The sequence below is a fragment of the Macrobrachium rosenbergii genome, chromosome 7 (genome assembly GCF_040412425.1).
Source record: "Macrobrachium rosenbergii isolate ZJJX-2024 chromosome 7, ASM4041242v1, whole genome shotgun sequence".
Classification (NCBI taxonomy): Eukaryota; Metazoa; Arthropoda; class Malacostraca; order Decapoda; family Palaemonidae; genus Macrobrachium; species Macrobrachium rosenbergii.
Window position 1 is genome coordinate 62,958,905 of NC_089747.1, and position 12,404 is coordinate 62,971,308.

Genomic DNA, 12,404 nt, shown 5'->3' on the forward strand with positions numbered 1-12,404 from the left:
AGAGATTATCACATTAGTTATGACGTTAAATTCTAACATGATATTTCGGAATGAAAGCGTTCTAAGATTTTCCACCATAATTTACAAAGCTTAGCAAAGAGTTATTTAAATAATAACACTACATAATTCAGCCCTCCATAAATTAAGTCTCACAATGTTTACAAAATAAGTATCATCTCTCTCTCTAAGTTGACTAATGAGAAAATAATCACATGGTTATTAAGATATGAAATTTTCAGATATAAACTAGTACAAGAATTAAATGATAATTATGTTGCCAGTGTGTGTCGGCCTCCCAGTAACGTTAGTTTGTGGCATCATAGCTATGAGATATTGGGTTTCATTACATTTTCTAACGTATTCTCATATTTTTTCTTAGAATTTTGACATTTGTAAGTTCTATACTCTATAAAGTTATCAGTGTATATTTGTCTTTACGTTTGCTGAATACTATATTACTAAATTCTTTTAGTATTAATTACCTATAAGTTACTCATTTCCAAGACATTCCAGTTTGATATGTAAATTTCCAGTAATCAAAGTAATTAGTCCAATATTTACATTTTCCTCCATTCGAGATTAAATCTTTTTTATCCGGAGTTTAATTAGTCTATTAAGATTTTAATTACACATCCTTAGAGATCGAAAATGTCCATAATTCATATGGTGAAACAATGCACATCATTTTAGATTTTGTAATTACGGTAAGTTAATAAGAAAGAAATACGTTTTAGCGCGAACGAAGTGGAAAATCAATGATGAAAGGTGTTCAATTATATACAATTTATGTAATTTATCATTAATTTGCCAATTTCCTCAAGTTCTTCCTGGTGATTTGCATAATTACGGTCACCGCCACTTTGATTAATTTTTCCATACAAACGCTGATGTCTGATTAAAGTCGCGCTGTTTGAAGAGAGCGCTATTTTGGTTTCCGTTTATCCTTTAGAAGTTACTGAAGATTTTAGGGTATTCACATCATCAAGGGATCACTGTTTTCGCTTCAAGTTTCATTTGAATTAAAATAACTCAATAATAAAAGTAATTCAACCTGGATATCTTGTAGGATTATAGCTACCTTAAGTAATACGCATGAACTTTCTTTTATTTTCACTCTTGAAATGTCTGCGATATCGTAAAGTTTATGAGTGCTGAACCATATATAAAAGGAAAACAAATGGTATTTATTCCCTGGGCTTCATTTCTTAATAACAACAAGACAAACAGACAGACAGAAAAAAATATTTGATATTCATGGAAGTAAATTCGGTATTAAATAAAAAATGATTTTGAATTTGATATTATGTAATACTCTTTTTTTTTTTAATTTCCGCGCAAAGAAAGCGTGAATCTAGAAGACATGTGTTCTTATTTATTAAACAACAAAATAAGACGGTGATTAAAGATGGAGCATTCTCCTCTTGCACTCTCTCTTTCTCCGTCGTACAGCCTTCTTACAACTAACTCATCATTTCTGAGTGTGATGCCTAGTTGTATTTATTTCAGCCATTATGGTACTGCGGGGGTTTTATACGACATGAAAATTTGCTTTTCAGCTTATATTTTCGGTATCAAAGAATCCGTTTTTACTTTATCATCAAACCTCAGTTAGTAGTTACCACCTTTTCACTTATTTCCATTTAACTTCCTATTCCTTTGTTACGAAGCCAAAGGGATGCGATACTTTGATCTGGAGATAAAATCTTATTTTCCTGAAGCAAACAAGAAGCAGAAGGTAAATGTGCTCAAGTAATTATACGTAGAAAGGCTTGAAGGTAAATACGAAAGGAGAACAAGTCGTCAAGTCTTTCGGATAAAATTCTGGCTTCGAAAATTTAAAATAAGATTATACAAAAAGATTAAAGGTAGGTTCATTCCTTCTCTTGGCTTTTAGTACGAATCAGAATATCTTTAATGTATGAATTAAAATAGAGCAAATATAAAAAAAAACTGGGATTTATTTGATATACACACAGACACACACACTCATATATATATATATATATATATATATATATATATATATATATATATATATATATATATATATATATATATATATATATATATATATATATATATATACAAGCTTTAAACCTAACCATCGTTTGTGCAGAAACGAAAAGGGGTCACAGAGATATAAGTTTTTCCCTCTTCACATTCGAGCGACGCCAACGGAGGGAAACTGCTGCAACGGTCGTTTTATTCCAGTCGGAATACGATTTACAAATAGGAAAATGGCTCTCTCGAAGGGAACTCGGGCATGGTATTGCATAGGACAACGTTTTTATGCAGAGAAGCGTACTGCCAAAAACTGTTCTCCTATACGACCACATTAGCATTGTGCTCCCACTGCTAAGCAACGCTGCTTGCAAAGCGGAGATTGCTGTAGCCGTGGGCTTTATATGGCAAATGGTCTCCCACAATCGACAGGAGAAAATAAATATATATATATATATATATATATATATATATATATATATATATATATATATATATATATATATATATATATATATATATATATATATATATATATATATATATATATATATATATATATATATATATATATATATATATATATATATATATATATATATATATATATATATATATATATATATATATATATATATATATATATATATATATATATATATATATATATATATATATATATATATATATATATATATATATATATATATATATATATATATATATATATATATATATATATATATATATATATATGTGTGTGTGTGTGTGTGTGTGTGTGTGTGTGTGTGTGTGTACGTTTTTGAGCGGTGAGTATCTGTGAACCATCACTGCCTTGAAATGTTACCTTTTTTCCTCTGTGTATCTACTGAGTATCTTTTATAACTGAAAAGTTTTCAAATTTCAGCAACTTTGGACAACAAATGGAATTTATTCGTTGCAAAAGTAGTATAAAGATTATTTCGGGTCTTCAGATGTAACGCCATAACTGGAAGTTTCCTTTGAAACTGATCGGTATTAAAAATGATTTTCCTTCCATTATATCTCCTTACACACACACACACACACATATATATATATATATATATATATATATATATATATATATATATATATATATATATATATATATATATATATATATATATACACACACATGCACACACACACAATTGATGACGAGTATTAATACCATTGTGGTTATGCAGAAATGCATTTAATAAGGAATTTTGTGTGATATCTCCACCTCTCTCTCTCTCCCTGTCTCTGTCTCTGTCTCTGTCTCTCTCTCTGTTTGTTTGTTAAAAACGATTAATATTAAACACGAAAGAAATGCATTTCGTTTTCGATAATTAGTACATGCACTGAATGATTACACCATCACATGTGCTGCTCTATGTAGTTTACTGTCTGTGTTGGTTGGGTAATTTCTGAGGTCCACATAAGCCTTCTTATTCTCCTCAATATTAGCATTTTTACATGCAGCTGCATGCGAAGGACTTCCTTCACATTCAAGATGAGGTTCTCAATCCATTAATGAATTCTTGTTCTCATACTTTCTCTCCCTTTCTTCTACCTGGTAAATAACCATGCTGTTACTTCTATTACATAAACAGAACCCGTCCTAGGTATGAAGTAAAATAGAACAGCAAAGCAAAGGAACTTAGAAGTGTGAAATTACTAATACGGGTTGCGCAACTGAGAAAAACTCCACAGGACGTCATGGTGCCTCCCAGAAGAAAAAGCCTCTGGATTTGTTTTAATAAAAAGGGCAATAAAATATTTTGTTCCGTCAACCGCTTGTTTGCTCCGTCGGAGAATAGTCGACTTCCTTTTCAATATTCATGCCGAGTTTGAAAATCCCTCGGAACAGGAATGGCCATAACAGCGTCCAGAATAACCCAAGGGACGGGGCGAAAGTCTCTTATAATTGACATTACTCATTAGCCTTAACAAGAGCAAAATTAATACAAAATATATAGCGAACGAATTTAAGTAGAGTCATAGCAGTATTGCCTTTGATTAGAATTTGAATGGTAATGAGGTGAAAGGGTCTTCGTTGGGAAATTCAGCTGCGTTAACAAAGGAATTGAGCCATATTGGTTTGAACTGAAGAGACCGGTCTTAACTTTTGTTTGGTTTAACCAAGGAGTGAGGTTATAATTATCTTAACCGAGGAGTGAGGCTATAATTATCTTAACCAAGGAGTAAGGTTATAATTATCTTTTGTTTGTTTTAACCAAGGAGTGAGTTATAGCTTTTGTTTGTTTGAACCAAGGAGTGAGGTCATAGGTTTTGTTTGCTCTAACCAAGGTGTAGTCATAACTTTTCTTTGCTTTAACCAAGGGGGATGTCATAGCCTTTGTTTGCTTTAACCATAGAGTAGTCATAACTTTTCTTACTTTAACCGAGGAGTGATGTCATAGCTTTTGTTTGCTGAAACGAGGAGAAAAGTCATAAATTAACTTTTTTTTTTTAGTTTACCAGAGATAAGAGGACATAATTTGTCTGATTTAGACAGGGGGTGAGGTTATAACAATTGGTTGCTTTAACCAACGAGTGACGTCTTAAGTTTCGTTTGTTTTACTATGTTTTATAGCCTTTGGTTTGCTCTGACAAACGAGTGAAATTACAACTGTCTGCTTTAACCAACGTGTGAGGTCACAACTTGTTTGTATTAGTCCAGGAGTGAGGTCATACCTATCGTTTGTTTTAAAAACAAGTCAAGTCACCACTTCCGTTTTCTTTAATCGACCTGTGATGTCATGATTTCTGTTTACTTAAAATTTGTTTGCTTTACCCGAGGAATGTGGTCAATTTCTTTTTGCTCTAACCAAGGAGGGATATTATTACATTTCTTCACAGTCTTAATCACCGTCGAGATTATACTTTTCACAGAAGAAAAGAATCCCTGAGGTTTCTCGACGAGAACATTATCGAAATACAGTTGCCATTATTTCCTACCTGACCACTTGGAAACAGGTTACCCATAAATGTTGGCAAAATGTAGGTAGTGTTTGAGGCGGTTTCTTCTGAAAAAAAGATATATATATATATATATATATATATATATATATAAATATATATATATATATATATATATATATATATATATATACATACATACATTCATACATACATACATATATACATACATACATACATGCATACACACACACACACACACACACACACACATATATATATATATATATATATATATATATATATATATATATATATATATATGGAATATACTATAGCTCTCAATTGTTTATTTTAAGCTTCGATAAATTATATCAGGTTCTGTTACTATGAAAGCTAATTATTTATGAATTAATATACATCATCTTTCAAAACCGACTTCAAAAAATATTTAATGCGTACGTAATGGCAACACTTGTACGTAAAAGTGGCTATCGCAGAGAATTTGTTTTGTGTTTATGACTGCATAAGGTTTTCAAGTACTAGTAACTCAAAATTATTATGCAATCTCTATACCAATATCAAATTATCTTTCGATAATTCAAAGAAAATGAAGGTAGAACACGATCATTACAGATACTAATAGAGGGATTCTCCGACCTATGCTGTTAATAAATATTGAAATAATAAAATATTCTTAAAACGTGAGGAACAAACTAAATTACCTTTGAACAAACTTATAAAGAAACTATTCTTCGGTCCAAAAGAAAACTGATTTCATAAATTCAGTTTTTTCTTGAAGATAAACCAGAAAGATTAGAAATTAGAATTTTCTTATCGCACCTGACCTAAAAGGAAAACTTCATTGACTGAATGCATTTTCCTAGCGTACAACCACTGTAGCTGAACCTCTGACTCCTCTGGGATCTGGGTCTAGTTACAGTTCTTATATTAATTACGAACGCTACAACATCTTAATCACGTAATCATTATTAGCTCATTAGTCTCGCTTCTGGTTCTTATCGACCCACTCCAGAATAATAAGCTCACTCTTCTCATCTGTTTTTTTTTCTGTTTGGTTATGTAATTTCTCTTCAGTGTGAGATTAATTAATGACTTCTTCTGTCTGGGCGTGTATCTTTATGATGGTGCTCTGCTTCACCTTGGTAACACTCCATAGTTACAAAACATGTCAGTAATCTATTTATAACTTCCATTTCCTTAATCTCCTTAGATCAAGGAAGTTCCATTTCTACTTCTCTGCGAAAGAAATTTATTTGTCTGTCCGTCCGCACTTTATTCTGTCCGCACTTTTTCTCTCCGCCCTCAAATCTCAAAAACTACTGATTCTAGAGGGCTGCAAATTGGTATGGATCATCCACCCTCCAATCATCAAACATACCAAATTGCAGCCTTCTAGCCTCAGTAGTTTTTATTTTATTTAAGTTTAATTTAGCCATTATCGTGCTTCTGGCAACGATATAGCATGAGCCACCACCGGGCCATGGTTAAAGTTTCATGGACCGCGGCTCATACAGAATTATACCGAGACCACCGAATGATAGATCTATTTTCGATGCCCTTGATTATACGCTGAAGCGGCTGTACAGAAAACTCGATTGCGCCGAAGAAACTTCGGCGCACTTATTACTTGCTTCTTCATGGTTCCAGACTGCTGCTGCGACCAGTGTGACTTTTTCTAGCTTATGGTTTAATACAAAACAGTTTGCTGGAGTTTTGTTTGGGGTACTACGAAAATGTGGAATAGTTTCCGTAGTACAGCTGTGGAATCCTTTGATCTCCAAATATTTAAGCGAGGAACAAATTCCTTCCTGCTCTGGGGTGACGTCTCTTGGGTTTCAGGTAGGTAAGTTTTGTATTATGTTGCCTCATACTGATTATTCGTCATCTTTTTCAGTGACCTGTCTCTTTGCGGGTTGATTTCCATATGGAACCCCCTTGAGTTTATAGTCAGTTGATCCGGTCCATAATGGTTTTCAGCTGAAGATTTCAAGAAAAAAAGAAAGAAAGAAAGAAAGAACGGGCTCACCCACCATTACCACCTACAGCATCAGAGTAGGGCTTTAACACCGATTTGCGAGTGTTTTGAAAACTGGCCATGATAGTTTGTGGAATATGGTATTTCTTTCGTTACGAAAGTAATAACAGTGTGTATTTGTTCATGTGACATCCCTTCCGTTTAATAAAATATGTTTTATATTTAATTTTTCATGAATTTAATTTTCATAGAAAAAAAAAAAAAAAACTCTGAATCTTTCCATTGAATGATGTATTACAGCTCATTGTGATTTAACCTTTTTGTTATTACTGACTTTCTTAGAAGATCGAAAAGATAATATTATATGAAAACGTCAGATTTGCAGACTTTCTCTCTTCTGGGTTTTAGTCCCTTTTCCTAAGAGCCCGGTTTAAGTTTTCCAAAGATGTCTGATTTGCCATGATCAAAGGAAAGATAGAAATTAACAGCTTTACATACCAATAAAAGTACTTTAAGGAATTGCTGCACAGACTGCACCATAAAAATTGGTTCACTACAATATAGTATTTCCAAGTAATGTAAGTTTTGCTAATAATATTGAAGTAAACATTATATTAGGCCAAAAGGCCGTTAGGAAGTTTAGTAAGCTGCACTTACAGAACACTTCAAAGCACTTGCTCCAACTCCCCTGCAAAAGGAAATTGAACCTTGTCCAGGAGAATAAGAAAAGTTGATGAAGTATTTGAGCCCCTGCGAGAGAGTAAACTCACGCGAAATTAAAAGTAGGAAAACTTCGATAATAAGAGAGAAAAAAAAAAGTTAAGTATATCTTAGTTTAACCAGACCACTGAGCTGATTAACAGCTCTCCTAGGGCTGGCCCGAAGGATTAGATTTATTTTTACGTGGCTAAGAACCAATTGGTTACCTAGCAATGGGAAATAAGAGAGGAGCAAAGAAAGTAGTCTTAAGAAGAAAACTAAAAGTTAAGAGGAACAATTTTAAGATGTTGGAGATCTAAGGGAACGCAAAATAGACAAAATACAAATATTTTTATTTCATTGTTATTTTACTCGTTTAAGGAGTGGGAAATACCAACTTTACTTTTACGAACAAATTAAGAATACATAATCAATAACATACAATCCTTAACCCATTAATGTTCACTTAATGAAAGATATGTATAACCATTAGTGAAAAAATAAGAGAAACGTACATACATCAATATCTGTAGCAAAGAGAAAGGTGCGTCAGCTAGGTTGTAAAGACCTGCTCATCACTGGGCAATTAAAGCCCAACAGAAAAGATAGCGCACTTGAGAGAGAAATGGAGAAAGCCAATAGAAAGGGTAGCGCATTTGAGAGAGAAAGGGAGGGAACCCAACAGAAAAGATAGCGCATTTGAGAGAGAAAGGGAGAGAGAGAGAGGGAGAGAGATGCCACTGGATTCTGCATAAATATTCCAGACTAGAGAGCAATAACAGTCAGAGCACCATGATATGGTGGTGCACATGCAAGTATGAATGTACTGGACTAGACTTAGGTCCCTCATTGTAGTAAAGTATGTCCGTGTGTCCTCACTGGAGACTCATGCGCTGGTTCAATTCCTGCCGCAGATGGTGAAAATTTCTCCATTTGTTTCCCACTAGAAAATAAGGCTTTTAGTCTGTACAAACAGATGCGAGGAATTCGAAATTTGAAGATCTCAGTGGGAACTGGAAAAACTCGCACATATATTTAATTGAAGATAAATAAGGTTAATTCTTACTTTTTGACCTTTTCAGAAGCGCCATTCGAGCGGTTACCACACTCTCTAAAATCGTATTCATTCGCACACGCACAGGCAGAATTAAGATAAAAAAGAAAATAGAAAAATATAGAATAAAAGGCGAGTAACAAATAGCATTTAATATCGACGTGTGGTTCTGTATCTTTTGTAGAGACAGAACGAGGTATTGGATCCCTTCATATTTATGATCTTATTTAAAACCTGAAACCTCTCGGGATGGATGCGGGAGGTGCTTCATATTCCATGGCGTCGACTCCTTTGCAGTTTGTGCACTCATGTGCACCATATTACCTAGTTTATGCTTCTACATATATCTTCAGAGCCTTGATATTATTTGTAGCATCATTATATTTCATAATTTTTCTGCTTTGCTAAAAATACTTTCTATTTTGTTATAAATTATCTATACAACTTCAATGCACCAAATACTTTCAGTACCAATTATCAGTTTACCTTCAGTCCGGATATTATGCTTCTGGATAACTTATTGTTGCTATAATGATTAAATAAATACACAATTGCGTAATAGAATGTTTCTATTACGCAGGTCTTATCCAAGATAAATACTCACAAAATACAAATCATCATATTCAAAGGAATAATGAAACTTCAATGAAAATTTACAGCCAGATGAGACACAAAAACTCATAACAGAATTTAGCTGTCGTATACAGAAGCAGATTAGAACCCATTATAAAAGCTTACGTCGGCTAATTTTAGTCCTGATTTCGATCAATAGTAATAAATTACTGAATGCTTTGAAAATCTGACGAAAAAACTACTTTTTAATACATATTCATAAAGGCACCATCTATGGACTGACTTGGGTAAATTACAAATCCACAACAAGTGTGGTTGAAAAAAAAGTTGATACCTTAATGCTTTACAAACAAAAATTATACATACTTTCATTGTAACCTCCATCACTTTTCTCTTTTGTACTTACATCACAGAGAAATCGGATAGATTTTGATTTTAAGAGACTTTTATGAAGATTATAAACTACGCCTCTGGAAACGTAAATGCAGAAGGCAACGGGATTAATCGGGACAATCTAAGAGAATACTGAATTTCAAGACTTAGCATAACAATGTGTCATTAATGGCGCTCCCTCCCAGCGACAGTTCCTCTCTCTCTCTCTCTCTCTCTCTCTCTCTCTCTCTCTCTCTCTCTCTCTCTTCTCTGTTCGGCATCAAGAGTAATAAAACTTTGGCTCCAGAAAACGAATAAATGACGATTGTAGAATCGAGGACGAACACATTCCAGAGGGAAAAAGGAAGAGAGACATGGCTTTGGGTCATAAATTCTCGGTCCTTCAGAATTCGATGCTCCACTTTTATACGATAATGTTTGTGCATAATAGACGCTTATGTCTATGTGCATCTACATGACTTTGTTCACTGACTGCTGTATTTACTGCTTTTATTTAAATGAAAAGTATCGAATTTTATGAACTCTTGCTTTTGAAACCTAATAATGTTTCCATAGCAGTAATATGCGCAAACTCTTTAATTCATTACACGATGTCAATATTTTTGTATATTGCCATAGATATTTTGGAAATAATCAACGATAATCATAGAAATAACCCGAACGCAACTGGATGAAGAGAAGTCTAGAATCATCTTGCGTCAGGAAAGAATTTGGGACTACCTTTTACACCTTTCACTTTTGGCGATGAGTCTTTAATTGCAACCCATGCTAATAGCAATACAGGTTTATGATTTTTTTTTATAATTCGGTTATTTAAAGAAAATGTTATTTCTCTGTAAGGAACTCTGAATCAATTTATTTACTTTTAAATAATTTCAAGGAAAATAACAGCAGGTCATCATTACCTAATCATTTAAGACAAAACGTAGGCTATTTTGTAGAAGCAGTGTTGAAATAAAGATCGAAAGTAAATCTAATTTCAATTTTCATCTTTCATCCCGAACCATTTTCATGTATATTTTATGAACGAGCTGAAGATTAAATTTTCCAATGTTTCATTCATTTAGATTTTTTTTTTTGGAGCCCAAACGATGAATGAACTACATATAGTTTATTAATTAATCCACACCTGTAAGGAATGTATTGACTCGTAGGGTGGTCGATACTTTTCAAGTTATATCCAAAACTGGACAATATCTGACTCCAAGGAAAGATTCTGGGGAGAAATTTATTCCGTTGCACATCAAAAGCTTCAACTATGAAAAGAACGAAATTACCACTAAAGACTTATTATCATAGTTATTTACTGACCTCATAAAAAATCATGATAAAGAAAAATAGCCATTTTGTAAGCATTCCACACTCACAAACAAGAAGATATCAAACAAACCTGTTTAATGGACTGCATATTAGGAGCGCAAACACTGCCTGTGGAGAGTGGCAAACGAAGAAGAGGCAACAATCCGGCCATTATTGAATCTCCATAAACTTAGCATAGCAGTGCGGCCTAATGGTCCTCTCTCTCTCTCTCTCTCTCTCTCTCTCTCTCCTGCCTTTTATTTAATCTAACGCATTTTTATCGTAGTTCGCGAGGTAAGTAAAGATTGTGTCTATATTTCACAAATCCCACTTTCATTCCAAGTTTTGCTGGTAAAGAATCTCTCTCTCTCTCTCTCTCTCTCTCTCTCTCTCTCTCTCTCTCTCTCTCTCTCTCTCAGCTTCTCTCTCTCTCTCTCTCTCTCTCTCTCTCTCTCTCTCAGCTGCTGCTTACAATGCCTCGCTCGTCTTGTCCTTCATGTGGATGCCCTCCCATATTGGGCTTGCTGGGAATGACATGGTGGACAGTCTTGCTAAAGCTGCCTGTACACTTGAACTTGATGACAGAAATGTTGAGCCCTCAAAGCTGCCTTAACATAGAATATATTCAGCAGCTTTTGCCTGTACAGTACAGCGTAGGGATGCAGAGAGGGGCACTAGTGTTTCCATACAACATCATGATAACTTTCTGCAGAGCCGTCACAAGTACCGGCGACGTGGACTCATGGTGCGTAGGCATAATGTCGTAAGTGCCAGGATCAAGGTTGGGATATCGTAATGTGTGGCAGGTTGGACAGACACTAGATATACCACACTACACCTCATGTAAACTGTGTAACCTTGCTAATGCCAATAACCTTGAACACTAATGCCTTCATTGCCCCACTGTCAGGAATCTGTTACCTCAGGACAAAATTTACTTCAAACCTGCCAATATTTACTCAAAGATGACCACCTAGACTTAATTTTGACTCGTCATCCACACTTTGGTGGCTGCTAAACTGTCTGTTGCAGTTGTTGTGATAATGGAATACGATCTCATATATGTTATTTTTGTAACTGATATACTGATAATTCAATGCTGTAATTTTTTTTCTGTTGATTTCTGATATACTGTAAGTAACTGCTAATATGTAACTTTGTTTGACGTCTTTGGGCGTAATAAATTTATTAAATAATCTCTCTCTCAATCAAAGAAAATAGTCAGGGATGCGGGTTCCGTACATACACGCTAGCAGTAAGGTGTTGCGGACAAACGCCTTCGATAAAGAATGAAATGAGTATGCGGTAGTTGTTGAGCGTTCCTCTTTCAGAAAAGGAGAGATATTCATTTACCGCGATGTAAATGTTGCTCCGATTTGTTTAAATATATACAAACATAAATTTCTTTAACTCTACGGGATATAAATGATGCCACTGATAACGATATTTTCATCAGGAAAT